The sequence below is a fragment of the Numida meleagris genome, chromosome 1 (genome assembly GCF_002078875.1).
Source record: "Numida meleagris isolate 19003 breed g44 Domestic line chromosome 1, NumMel1.0, whole genome shotgun sequence".
Taxonomy (NCBI): domain Eukaryota; kingdom Metazoa; phylum Chordata; class Aves; order Galliformes; family Numididae; genus Numida; species Numida meleagris.
In genome coordinates this window covers 3,360,394-3,374,037 of record NC_034409.1, presented here as the reverse complement: position 1 = coordinate 3,374,037, position 13,644 = coordinate 3,360,394, and the positions used below count along the sequence as shown (strand labels likewise).

The 13,644-nt window shown below is 45.1% G+C and overlaps 1 long non-coding RNA gene across 1 annotated transcript in view; it reads right to left on the bottom strand.

Annotated features, from left to right (window-relative positions):
• Nucleotides 1–12,890, bottom strand: part of LOC110392239 — a 144,012-nt gene extending 131,122 nt beyond the window's left edge. The window contains exons 1-2 of the long non-coding RNA XR_002434273.1: nucleotides 12,527–12,890; nucleotides 248–7,846 (exon numbers count right to left, since the gene is read on the bottom strand). This is a non-coding gene — a long non-coding RNA (uncharacterized LOC110392239). The remainder of the gene's footprint in view (nucleotides 1–247; nucleotides 7,847–12,526) is intronic.

The following is a 13,644-nucleotide window of genomic DNA, read 5'->3' as shown; positions in this document are numbered from 1 at the left end:
TTGAATTTTATCTGCGCAACATGAGCTGGAATGCGGACATCGAGGCGGGCACGGAGCTCCGCGGGGCTTTTTTTTTCCTCCCCCCCCCCCCCCCCCTCTTTACGCGGAGCTCCGCCGCGCTAAACATGGCGGGGCCGCCTCTCCCGCACAGCCCCGCCGGGCCCCCCCCCGCACACACACACACACACACGCAGCGCAACCGGCGCGGCCGCCTCCGCGCAGCGCTCCGGCCCCGCTCCTCACTCACCTCCGCTCCGCTCCCCCTCCGCCCGCTATGGAGCTCGCAGACAGGTGCAGGGCTGCGGGCCGGGGTGAGCTGCGTGCCCCCTCCGCGCTCCCTCTGCCCCGCGCTGCCCTAATGCTTCCCTCCCCACAATGTTGTTTCATTATATCATGTCCATCATGTGACACCCGCAGGCCTCTCGATGGAAACTTAAAGGGGACTTTCACGTGACGATGCCGGACCCGACGGCACCCCCGGGCCTCCCCCGCCCTCGGGGCTCCACCGCCCGCAGCCGCGACGCTGCCGGGGCCGCGCTCCCCGCACCGAGCGGGCTCCTCGAGTCCCAGCAACTCGCTTCCCTCTCCCTACCCTCATCGTCGCTGTTTTTCCCCCTTTACCTATCCTTACCGCTACTATTTTCCCCCCTTTCCCTATCATCACTATTTCCCCCTTTCCCCTATCCTTATCACTCCTTTCCCCTCATCCTTACTATTTTTCCCCTATCCTTACTATTTTTCCCTACCCTTATCACTACTTTTTTTTTCCCCTAACCTTATCATTACTATTTTTTTCCCCTACCTTTCTCACTACTATTTTTCCCCTTATCCCTACTAATTTTTCCCCCATCGCTATTACTACCAGTTATTTCATCCCTCCCCACTCCCCCCTTTGCTCTCAGCATCCCGCCCGCCTGGCACCTTGCGCAGCGCGGATGCACCCTGCGGCTGCGGGATCCAGCGCGGCTCCGCTCGGCTGCGGCTCCGGTGCTGAAGTGGCAAAAACTTGTTTGTGCCAGCGAGGAGGCAGAGGATGCGAGCAGTGCCATTGCTGTGCTGGTGCACAGAGTTGGTGCGTTGCTTGCAAGCGTGCTTTTAGATCTGCAGCTCAGCCGGCTGATGGAAAAACTATTTAGTGAGGAGCTAATCTGTAACAACATCAGCTTTCTAACACGGGGTAATGTTAGAGATTTTTGTAGTGAGAGATGCTTCAAGGAGTGATGCCTGGCACTACCCTAGCGCAATCCCTGCACACGAACAGACTCTCCCTACGTAAGGAAAAAGGCAATAAGATGACATTTTCCACGCTTTGGGGAGACCCGATCCCACGCACGCGGCGGGGGTCTCCCGGTGGAGCCCCGCTGGCGGCCGGCGCTTCGGAGGCTGCTGTTCTGCCTTCAGTGCTGAAGTGGCTTCGGCTCAAGCTGATGCCCCAAGGGTGGTGGGGATGGGGCTAAAGCCCACCCGCTCCACGGACCCATCTTCAGTCCTTTGCCCCGCAGGGAGACTCTCGTGGTGTCCGGGGGATAAGGTGCTGCGCTGCTCCCTCAGGAGTTCCCCAGATTCGGCTCACAAATCCATGACGCTGTGGCAGTCTTTGCAGCTGAGTGTGAGGGTCGGGGGGCTAGCTGGAGGGCTATGCATTTTGCAATTAAAATACCTGCAAGAGGATGGTCGGGCACTGAAATGGGCTGCCCAGGGCACTGGTCACGGTACCAAGCTGCTGGAGTTCAATTAGTGTCAGGACAACGCTCTCAGCCATATGGTCTGATTTTTGGGTGGTCCTGCGTGGAGCCGGGAGTTGGACTTGATGATCCCTTATGGGTTCCTTCCAAGACGGGATATTCTAAGATTCTATAATTCTAAAAAAATGAGTGAGGACGCATTGCCACATTCCGCTCCTTACAGCCTTTGCTGAAAATCGCAGCCCCTCGATAATACAAAGCGTGACCCACAGCACTGAGAACAGGGCTGGAATACAATTTATCCCATTTATTCAACATCTCATGGAGTTCCCTTGAAGGGAGCCATATGTAACACCTCTTCCACCTCAGCTTGACGCCAATGGCTGTCGAGCATCCATGAGACAGGGTGGCCCGGCCATGGTATGGGAGCAGAGCTGCTCGGATAGGCCCTGTCCTGGTCCTTCCATTCTCCTGCTGGGATTTTTGGAGTTGGAATATTTTTGCTTGACCCCATTACATTCAGCGTGCCCACACGAGAAGCTGTATATTTAACAGATCGGTGTTTCGGATACTTGATTATTTATTTTTTTTCAGTACGTAAACAGGACTTTTGTAGAAGCTGTTAATGATTTCAACAACAAAAAAAGAGTTAACTAAATGAAGCATAGCTCATGCTCCCTTCCTTCTCTTCCCTGGAGAGCTCAGTCATAGAATCATAGAGTCATCAAGGTTGGAAAAGACCACTGAGATCATCTAGTCCAACCATCAGCCCATCCCCACCATGCCCACTAACCCATGTCCCTCAGTGCCACATCTGCCCTCTTCATGAACACCTCCAGGGGTGATGACTCCACCACCTCCTCGGGCAGCCCGTTCCAATAATGCTTCCCTATATCCACCCTCCAACTTGTGCTTGCTCGTCTGCCCTTCCCTACTGAGTTTTGGGGTGTTTTCTATCACTCCTTCTGCCATAATATCCAGGCTGTCCCACCACCATGGATTCTAGCTCCTGTATTCCTCCCTTTCCGTTTCTTTGATGTTTATCTGCCTACCCCACTAAGCTTCTTTTTTTTTTTCCATATTCCCTCCTCAGGATTGTTCTTAAAGGAGAAGGAGGCTGGAACTGGGATATAAATTAGTCTCCTCGGAGCGCTGCCAGAACCAATCACTTACACTGCTGCTGCTGCTGCTGCTGTTCTGCTGTGTCATGGGAAGAGAGTTACCTCGCCATGCTAACCCTTGCAGACAGACACCTCCGACCAAACTCCTCGCTGCAGAGCCCAGCCCTGCTTTGCAATGCTGAGCTTCACCCGGCGGCAGGATTTCGGCTCAGAGAAGGCATCGCTCTCCTCCCAGGCTCCGACGGGAAGATTTGCAGGAGGCAGAGCAGCAGCAGCAGCCACATCGTCATGCGGCTGTGTTTCATTTTGTCGAGCCTAGATGCTTTAGGTTACAGCTGAGCAGAAAAGCAAAAGGATGCATTTCTTTAAAAACTCACTTTTTCACCATGTTTGCTCCAAATTCTTATAACAAGGTCTTGGACTAAGAAAGAGCAAGGATTCTGCCTCCTCTTAGAAGCATTGCTTCTTATAAAATCTTTACAAGCTTGGCTCTGCCCACCCGATCTTATTTGCTTTAAAAACTTATTTTCAAAAATGTGAGGTTTAAGTATCATTCTCTCTCTTTCTCCCAAGTCCATCTTCCCTGGAAAGGCCCGGAGGAGCCTAGGGCTGCGTCTGGCTGTGAATGAAAAAGGTTTGAATAAACACTAGTGTGCACGTACACGTGCGTACACACGTGTGCACGTGGGATTTAAAGCGTCCCATTGAAGTGAACATATAGGAAAATCCGTCATCATGTGATAGGCTTTAATATCTGCCTTAAAAGTAATCCCTAGCTGATGGAGTCTGTCTCTGTGTTGTGGCAGATCCCAGGAGGCTCAGTAGCCGGTCGTTCTGCGCAGTTTTGTTAAAACTAGCAAAAATAATCTCCCCGTTTACTGCTGGATTCATTTGTAAGTGTTTTCACCGCAGCTGCCTGGGAAATGTTCTTACAGTGAAAACAAGAAAACTTTTCTTGTTCAGATCCACAGGGCTTGTTTCGTAGAACTGCAGCCCTGGTTTTCCACAAAAACACACAAAAAAAATCACCTTAGCGTGGGGCACCAGCACAGGCAAAGCACTGGCAGGACCGGAGTCGATGCCATTCCCTGGGGAAATACATTCAGGGCCCTGCAGAGTTCCTCCATTCCTTCAGTACAGATAAAAACCTCTGGGTTGTATTAGAGATAGAGCTCCGGAGATGTTCCTTCCTACTTGTGAATATTGTCTTTGCCTCTTTCTCGTTCATCTCAGCCACTGAAACTAGATCTTCTCGTTTCACTTCTCGTTCTGATTTGTTTTAGTCTTTAGTTCCTATGTGTTAGAAAGTGCCGTTTCATTTAGATACTCAATAGAAGGGAAGGTCTGATTCCGAAAAGCAATTTGCAGTAATGTATTTTCTTTGCCGCTTGCATGAAAACATTGCTGCTCACACATATCCATGTGTAAACAATGCTGACAGGCCCTCAAAACCAAAACCAAATTGTGAAATTGAGGCAAATAGCCCAGGGAACCTGAAATGTTCTGGTTTCTAAAACACTGGCTGCTGTCAAAAAAAAGAGTAAAATAAAGCTCTGTTTACATGAAGAGCACAGTGTTTGTTGATCAAGTTTCTAAGGTGATGTAGCAGGAAATACTGATCTTAGGAAAAATGACATGAACAAAGCATGAAACTATAATTCAGCAGCTATTTGTCAACTGATAACAGAGGGAAAAAAAAAGATATTTAAAAAGCAACGAGAGGTTTTCATTGAATTTTTTCTCTCCCGTACTGGCAAATACAAATGGAGCCTCTCACCTGCTCTGCTCCCATATATAACTGTTTGTAAGAGCAGAGCTGAATCATTTATCAGAAGGGATGTTTCCATCAGATGCAAATACCCGCACTAGCTGCTGTTTCTACATCGTGTCACAAACGAGATGGATGCTTAAGCAAGGTTATAATGTACCTGCATTTCCTCCAGCTTGGTGCCAAGCTTGCTGAGTCATTTTCCCTGTTCCCATTCTGCAGTCGGCTGCTTGTTCACTTTTCCCTGTTATTTGTGTGGGTCGTGAGCGCAGCAACAGTTGAGAATAGATGCACGTATTCCTTTGAGCTGCTTCCCTAAGGAAATAAGGGTTCTGCCATGATCTTTTTCTGTTTGCAGGCTTGTCCAAACCCCTCTCCTAGTATCATATAAACTTGAGAGAGAGCAGCTAATTCAAAGACAGTTCTGTTCTTGGAGGTTGCATAAAAATCAGTACTTGGGTAGGAGGGCAAGACCCAGAAACCAAAGCAGAGCTTAACCATAGCACATCTGGGCTGGCAGCAGCCTTCTGGCCATGCAACCTGTGCATCCCTGCCAATTAATTTATATAGACTAATTGTATCTACACTGAGCCACAGCTCTGCCATATGCTGCCCTGTCGGTGACGCTCGGTGCTGGTTTAGGCTTCAATAGAGCCAAGCGTGGTACGTCCTCACGGACAATAGGAATGGTGCTGAGCTTCTTCCTAGGTTGGAGCCCTGCAGATTGCTTAGCTGAGATGATGGCTTGGGAGAGCCCTGTGCTGGGGGCAAATGCAGGATGATGAGCAGGACTAGGGGGCAGGCTTAGACCCATTCTTACCTGAATTAATTTGTAAGGCCTTTCTCTACCACCTTGCTTGGACCTACTGCAGGACGGCCATACTAACGTTGAGCACAGCGTTGGTTCTCAAATGCAGTTAATTTGATGCAGCAAACAATTTCAGCGCGACTGAAACTACAAGCTAAAAAAAGATGTGCCTTTATATGCATAAAATAGATGTACAAATATGTGTCGCGTGCCACCTGCCTTACTTCCCATTTGTTCCTGCTACAGACACAAATGGCATCTGCTCCAGCAATACCACACTATCTGAATGGACGCTTGCAGTAACCTGGTGTTGGTGCTCTTTAAAATGAAGGCACTGGTGGTTCTGCCAGGAGGTGCTGCATATGAACCTCTTCTGAAAGGAAGACTTGTGTATAAGTTAAGATTCCTTAACCTCTGATGATTAATCTGTAATCCATAATACTTGTTGTACTTAGGGACACGGTTTAGTGGGCAATATTGGTGGTAGGTGGATGGTTGGACTAGATGAACTTAGAGGTCTTTTCCAACCTTAATGATTCTATGATTCTCTATAAAATTTTAGTCTATGGAAGCAGCTTCTCTACCAGGAAGTAAGTTTATTGTATCTATAGCAGCTGCTAGACCACCAAACAAGATCAGGGACATTTTCCTGGACAGTCTATAGCCACACCCATGGAGATAATCTCTGCCTTGAAGGGCTTACATAGCAAAAAGACAGAAGAGTGAGGAATATAACTCTCAGGCGGAGCAAACATGACCTTTTGCAAATGTCAAGTTAATACCATGATTTGGAAGCGGAAGGGGTGCATGGGTCAACAGGGGTGGGAAATGCTTGAGGCTGGAGGTGAGGTGAAGGAAAAGCCATAGCAGAGCTGCGTGGTATGAGATGGAAAGGAAGAACGTATAGAGAATTATTTGGTCAATCAGCATGTCCAGGCTGAACAACAGGGAGAAAAACCCCAATGACCCTTCCCACAGCTCACAGTACCACCAGCTAGCTCCTGCCTGATCTCTTGCCCAATCCTGCACAGCCTGGATAGGCGAGATGAAGAAGGAAAGGGGCTGGTAGCATGCTTCCTCCTCTTTGCTGGTTCCACGCAGGTGGCTGGAGGTCTAATGACAACCCTGGTTTGGGGTTGTGTCTCGCTGTGGCCCTGCCTCCTGCAGCTGCTTTGGTTACAGCTGAACCTCAGGGCTGGAGCAAGCCATAGTGCAGTGCTCTACGTCCGGGGCTGCATGTAACTGAATATCAACAGGAGCAACTTCAGGAGCTGCTGGGACTTGGGAAGTCACAATTCCTTCTCTGCTGCTCCTCCATCTTACTGGGAGGATATTGTTGGAGGCTTTTAGTGGATGCAAGACATAATACACTTCTCCGACATTAGCTCCAGTTTGCAAACTGAGGCTTTAACCACATCCTACCCTATCTGATCATTTCCTCATGCACCTTTTCAGCAACATGTGAAGTGCATTCACCAGAGCCACACCAACATCCCCTAAGTGGCCAAGTAGAGTAGTGCAGAGACAGCATGAGCATTGATTTTCCACCTAATTTCTCCAGTGAACAAAGGGAGTCTTGCCTTCAAGTCTTATCAGAATTTTCTAGATATTAATTATTGAACTCTGTGTCCCTGTTTCATGCTCTTGAGAGCAGGAATGATTCTCTTGCTGAATGGGGATGCTGTGAGCATCATACAAGATCCATAAAGTGATTTTTAAGTTGAAAAAATGAAGTCTCATGCATTTCATAGATATTCAAGGTGAAATGCAGCAATAAATTCATAGGTACTTGTGCCTATACTGGTACATGCTGCTTATCAGGACCACTCAGTTCTGACCAGGGCTCGGTTGCTGCTCCTCCATAAGTAAGGACAAACATCATTCCCTCCCCGAAACCATACAGCACACCTGCATCGAGAAGGTCAATCTGCAGTCATGTTACTTGTGTGAAATGAATGAAGTGTTTCACAAAATAAAAATGCCCGTAGTAACCAGTTCATTCAGAATTTGGTATCGGTCTAAGAGAGGAAAAGATAACACCTTCAAAGTAGCAGAAAGTTTCCCAAAATCTTAAGGGCTACAAGGTGAAACAGTCAATATTTTAAACTACATCCTCCTTTCCTTATTTTTCTCTTTCTTATCACAACAAAATTCAAGATGTCCTCGATCTTGGCATATCATTTTCCTTCAGCTTCACCAGCAATCATTCTTTTAGCAGTTCCTTTATTTTTCAAAAGATCTTTCCTTGGTCTCCTTTTTTCATTAGTTGATGTACAATAGATTCTACTGTGAGACTGCTTCTGATTTTGTTTGATTTCTCTCTTCCTTTATCTCCACCCAGAGACATCCAGCACATTGTTTCATAATCTTCCTAGAGTTCAGGGAAAGTATGTTCTTTCCAAGTGAGCTGTGAACTCCTTTCCTCTTTGTCCTCCTCCTCAAATGTCCTTCTTGAACAACTGCTCTGAAAAAAAAATTATCCCTGTATTATTGCTTTATTTTCAAGTTAGGAGTTCCTTGTTAGGGAAAAATGAGAAACATTCTGTTTCTTTGCCATGTAATGCATATTTTTCCACAACAGCTTTACACTCCAGCACACACTGATTTCTTTAGCCCTTAGGAAGGAGGACCACAGAGCCGCATTCATCCACCTGCAAACAACATGATGCCTGTGTGAGATGCAGGAAAGGATTCTCTTCATTATGTTTATATAGACTGACATTGGTCCCTAGAAAACAAAACTGGTGAAACTATGCACAGGAGGAAGGGCTGATTTTGGTATTGGCTGGGGAAAGCTCCGTGCTTCATTTGGTGTCACTGCCTTTCTGCTGTTGATTAACACCAACAAAATGTTTGAAGCCATGCTAAAGTGAAAACACCAGACTTGCATCAGTATTTCACGTTCTGGATGGTCAGGGGACATGGAAGCCTTGGCACACCTAGAGAATGCAGCCATGGAAAGGGAGAGCTGAAAATGGATTGTAAATCCCTTCTATACCCTGAGCAAAATGAAACTGGCTCTGTGAGAGGCTAATCCATGTCCAGGGCGAAAGATGTAGCAATTCATTTATAAGTTTTTATTTTAATTCAAATAACTTCTCTTTGAATAAAAAATCTTTTAGTGTTGATTTGTGGATTTTTCTTCTTTCCCATCTATCTAACAACAATGCTTCTCACAGCAAACCAAACCAGTTTAGTTCTGTTGGACACAGAACAATTTTCAATATCTTTGTTATAAGTCTCCTCTGTCTTCTCCCGCAGTCTTTTCCTTTCTAGACAACGCAAAGAAAATTTGTCAGCCTGTCCTCTAGCTTTTCCAACTGTCAGTAATCCCTGTTGCTTTCCTATTTGTCTACATATCTTCTACTTTCTTCTAGTACAGCATCCAAGCCCACACCCTGCATTCCAACTGAGCCTTGTTACAGTGGGATAATTGCTTCTCATTTTTCACCTATTACACTCTTGTTCATACATCTCAGAACAAGGTTTACTTTTTTTTTTTTTCTGCAGCAACTATGCACTGTCTATGTCTCATTCACAGCTCTTCTTCTTCTGAATGGCTGCTTGACCAGTTCGCCACTTTGCATTTGTGAGTTTTGTTGCTTCTGTACTGAACCATTTCTGGTTGATTTTATACTATTTCCCAGGAACATTTTGGAACACATCCTCCGGAGTAATTATATATTCTTTATTTCATCATCCAAACAACTAATGAAAATATTAGAATTAGGTCCAAATGTAAACCCTATGGGAGCCTGTTTGGAATGCTCTTTAAATCCAGAGGAAGGGTATTAGTAACTCTTGTATGATATACAGCTGTTTCTCTCTTTTATGCCTTGAGATGACTTAACAGAGATCATAGTTCCTGGTCAGTTTATGGGAATGTGATGTGGAAGGGTGCTGAAAACCCTGTTTATTTCCAGATGCATCACATATACTCCCTCTCCCTAATTTTATAAAACGGTTGTTTTTTTGAAAGATGGAAATTTAGATAGCTTTGACATCACTCTGACAAATTGAAGCTGGTTGATTGTGTATTTCTATTATCAGTCAAGTGCTTAATAACTAATTAACAGTTTATTGTAATGTTTTTCTTCATTACATGCTAACTGACTGCTGGGTAATTCCCTCAGCTCTGCTTCTCTCTCTTTGAAGACAGGCGCTACGTTTGCCTTTCTTCCTTCCTGGAGAATGAGGGATTCCATTCCCCAGGATCTCTCCCAGATAGACTGTTTGGGAATTGCTCTGGCCAGTGCCCGCAGCACTCTGAGGGAACTTCATCCACCTCTGCTGGCTGAAATCGGTCCATCTTCTGTTGGGCTCTTTTGCGTTGTCTTATGCAGTACGCCAGTTCTGATAAATATCTCCTCGTCATCCTCATGGCTGAAGCATAAGAAATAATGATTGTTTCTGCCTTTCCTTCGTAGTCTCTCGTTTTCCATTAATTCAGTTACCAGTAATTTCCATTGCCACCTTCTTATAGCTTGATATTCTGATATCTTTACAGAGCTTTCTTTTATCACCCTTATATTCCTTACTAATTGAAACTCATTTTGTCCCTGATCTTTCTCATATTAGTCCTCCATAGTCACGGCATTCCTTTCCAGATATCTTTTTCCTAATCTTGTTTCCAGTCTTTGTAAAGCTTATTGCCCCTTCTCCCTTCTCTACTTTACTCACTCCTTCCTTTCTTCAGGGGGATAAACTCTGAAGAAGTTAACCTTCGCCTTCCCATTCTCAGCCAGATCCTCCTCACCACTCACAGCCTCATCCATCTCTCCATCATCTCCTCCTTCACTTGGATGTCATTGCCAGCCTCCTCCCAGCATAGCTCAAAGCCCTCCTGCTATGCTTGCAAGGCAAAGCCTAGCATATATCTTTGCAGAAGTTCTTTTTCCAGGTAGCAAACCATTGTTTGCTCTCTTATCACAAATATAATTAATAATCAATTTGTCTTTTAAAGCCATCCTCAGCTCTCCACTACACCAGTCCGTGCCTCGTCTTTCACTCCCAACCAGCAGGATGGAGTAGGCCATTTCTCATTTCTCATCTCCTTCCTTCTTTTTCCCAATGCCTAGATTTAGTAGTCTTTACCTAAAACTCTTTTTAGGGTGACAGATTTTTGTGATGTTCCTGTAAGCATCACAGAGGATGCCTGCATGCTGAGGCACCCCTCTCCAGCTCAGTGGGAGGCCGAGCAGGCATTTAGGAAAGGCAGTTAGGAGGTTTGAATGTTCTGTGCACTGAAACATCCCTATACTCTTTGAGATTTATAGCGTCCAGTAAACAGATGGCATTGCTTTTCATCAAAAATTGTGTTATCTTTTAATAAATCAGACAACAAGCCCAGGCTCATACGAAATGCGTTAAATGAAGTTCCTAGCTCTTTGGGTCACTGTTCCTCATAAAATGAGAACATCTTAAAACAAGGAAGAAGCTGAACCTGCAAGGTCACATGAGGACCAGACCCACAGTTCCACCTACACCCACTCACCTCTCATTTCTTGTTAACCATTCAGGAGTGATTTCTGCTCAAGCTTTCCTGATGCTCTCCATGCTCACTAGCACTCTCCATTGAGCAGGTACAAAGATGTAGGGACCCTTTAAGCTTCATGAATATAGCTGTCAAGTTCCATGTCAGCAGAGAACAGGAAAAAAAGAAGCAGAGCATCTCACCGCAGAACCTAACAGTGCTGAGCCCATATAGAATGGTTGGTGGGACCCAAAAGAGTGAAGGTCACTGGACTCGATGATCTTTATGGGTCCCTTCCAACTTCGGATGCTCTATGATTCTGGAGTTCATTGAAAAGGCATCGCTGGATTTTTTCATGGAGAGGCACAGAGGTAGAAGAAGAGGCAACTGACGCAAGTTGCAGCAAAGTATCTTACAACACTAAATATTAGGAGGAAAAAAAAATTACAGTGAAGGTGATCAAAAGGAACAGATCTGTTGGAATCTCCATCCTTGCAGCTGGGCAAGGCTCTCAGTAACGTGACCAGAAACTGACAGCAACTGACCCCCTGTTGCAGAGGGGTCAGCTTGGAGACTTCTGGAGATCTTTCCCCACCCAAAATGTTCTGCAGTGTTGGGATCCTCTGCGGGTGAGCCTGGTGTGGTTGTGCTGCTGTCCTGCTCTTTACAGAATTACAGAATGGTTGAGGTTGGAAGTGATCTCTGGAGGTCTTCTGGTCCAACCCCTTGCTCAAGCAGGGACACCCCACAAAATGGGTTGATTCTATGTGTATACATTTGTGTAGAATTCGGAAGACTGTTCTTGCTATAATAGCAAAATCTCAGGTAATTATGAATTCATTATCTAACACCAATCCCGAACAACATCAAAGAAAATCTGATTTGGATATGATTAGGAATGAATTAAAGGACGCTAACATGATTGATATGCCTGGGCAGTTTTATGGAAAGCCTGTCATGTCAAACAAATGGATGTTTTATTTAGCAGGAATGTAAGTTTGGTTAATAAAGATAAGGTTGTTATAAATGATTTAGATTTCTGTGAGTTATCAAACAGTTCCTGAACACAATCCCAATTAAAGAAAAACATATGAAAACTAATCTGGTGCACTAAATGGATTAAAAACTATTTCACCATCGCATCTTATAATTTAATTTGAAATGCAATTATACTGGAGTTATTGAATTCTTCAATTTACTTCTTTTGGACCCTGGATTTTTTGATGTCTTTAGGACTGACCCAGAGGAAGTGATGAAAGTCATCACTGAGAAACTTGCTGGTGACGTGGAAGTCAGTTACATCGGCTCCATGGTAGCAGGATTGTGATGAAATAAGATGAATCTAAAGAAAACAAAGCGCGGTGTGGTGAAAATTGTAGATCATGCTTGCAAGACAGAAGACAATGGCCAAGAATGTGGGAGCGATTAAATAGCCCAAATAATCAACTAAATGTGAGCGTGCTGGGAATAAGAGAATTATACAGCAGCCTCAACTCATCTAATAGCACTGAAAGCTTTTTTCGCAGGAAAAAGACTTTGTGTTGTTCCTGAAAATGAAGAAGAGGTTGCTTTGCAACCAAGGATGTCATTTAAAGCGCTGTTGCAAGGAGGTGCAAATTAGCACCACGTGGAGATTTCCATCAATACAAGAATGGGATGCTGCCCACATACCTTACAACACCAGGAGCTGGGACACACGCTGACACTGCAGGGATCCAGGACAGAAGGCAGCAGCTGCAGAAGGGAGCAGACTGCTGTGGCATGCTTCAGGTTTCTCTTCATCATCCCTTTTCCTCGCTCACCGTCATCAGCCACCAGCTAGTTTGTTGGTGCGAGGGAGACTGCAGCCTCCTTCAGCTGTCACGTCCTGAATCTCTGCCAGACTTGTGTTGCAAGAACTTATGCCAGTGTTTTTAACCCAGAGTGTATTTTAGCCCTTAGTGTTCTCCATGACATAGAATAAACATTAGGGAGGAGATTCAGGCTTCAATGAGAAATGCTTTCCCATGATACGTTTTCATTTTGGCATGTGCACTGTTTATGATGAAAGGATCCTAAAATAATTGTATTAGATGAACCGTCTGTTCTTCTAGCTTTGAGGCCAGTACAGCATGACATTTCAGAGATAAAATGTTGTGGAACAGCCTCTGACTTATAGCCCAGTGGAACTTTTCCGAAGTCATTCTTCTTTCTGCTTTTATTTGCTTGAGGTTTATAACCTCAAAACGTCAAGCTTGCATCACAATGTTGCCAAAGGATCATCCTGTGCATTAACTAAATCTTAAATTGTAAGCAAATTTAATTCTTCTGAAGGCTGATTCACAAGCAGTCTGCTCCCCAGTGTGAAAACTCCTCCCTCCAATTCAAAGGAATCCCAGAATCCACAAGAAATACTACATTTCCAGGAGAAGACTCTATGTGTCCTTAGGAGAACTTGTTTCTGCATACAAGTTCAAGTGAGTCTACAGAGCATTAAATCAAAGGAGACCAATGCCAAATCAGTTGCTGAGTAACTGATACCTATCGTCATCACATCCTGACCAGCTGGATGAATGACAGCAACAATTTCTTGGGATAGCATCTGAAGTCTTCTCCATTTTCTTCCTGTGCAATTAACTCATGGCTGCAAACTTAACAAAGGAAAATTAATTTGTGTTGCAGATAGACAGCTTTGTATCGTGTCCTTTGGATGAAGGTATGTAATTATGAAAACTCTGAATCATTATGCACATTGCTTAGATTATTGCAATTATCGAAAAGCAAAGAGTGTGCTTTGCCAAAAGCTCTGA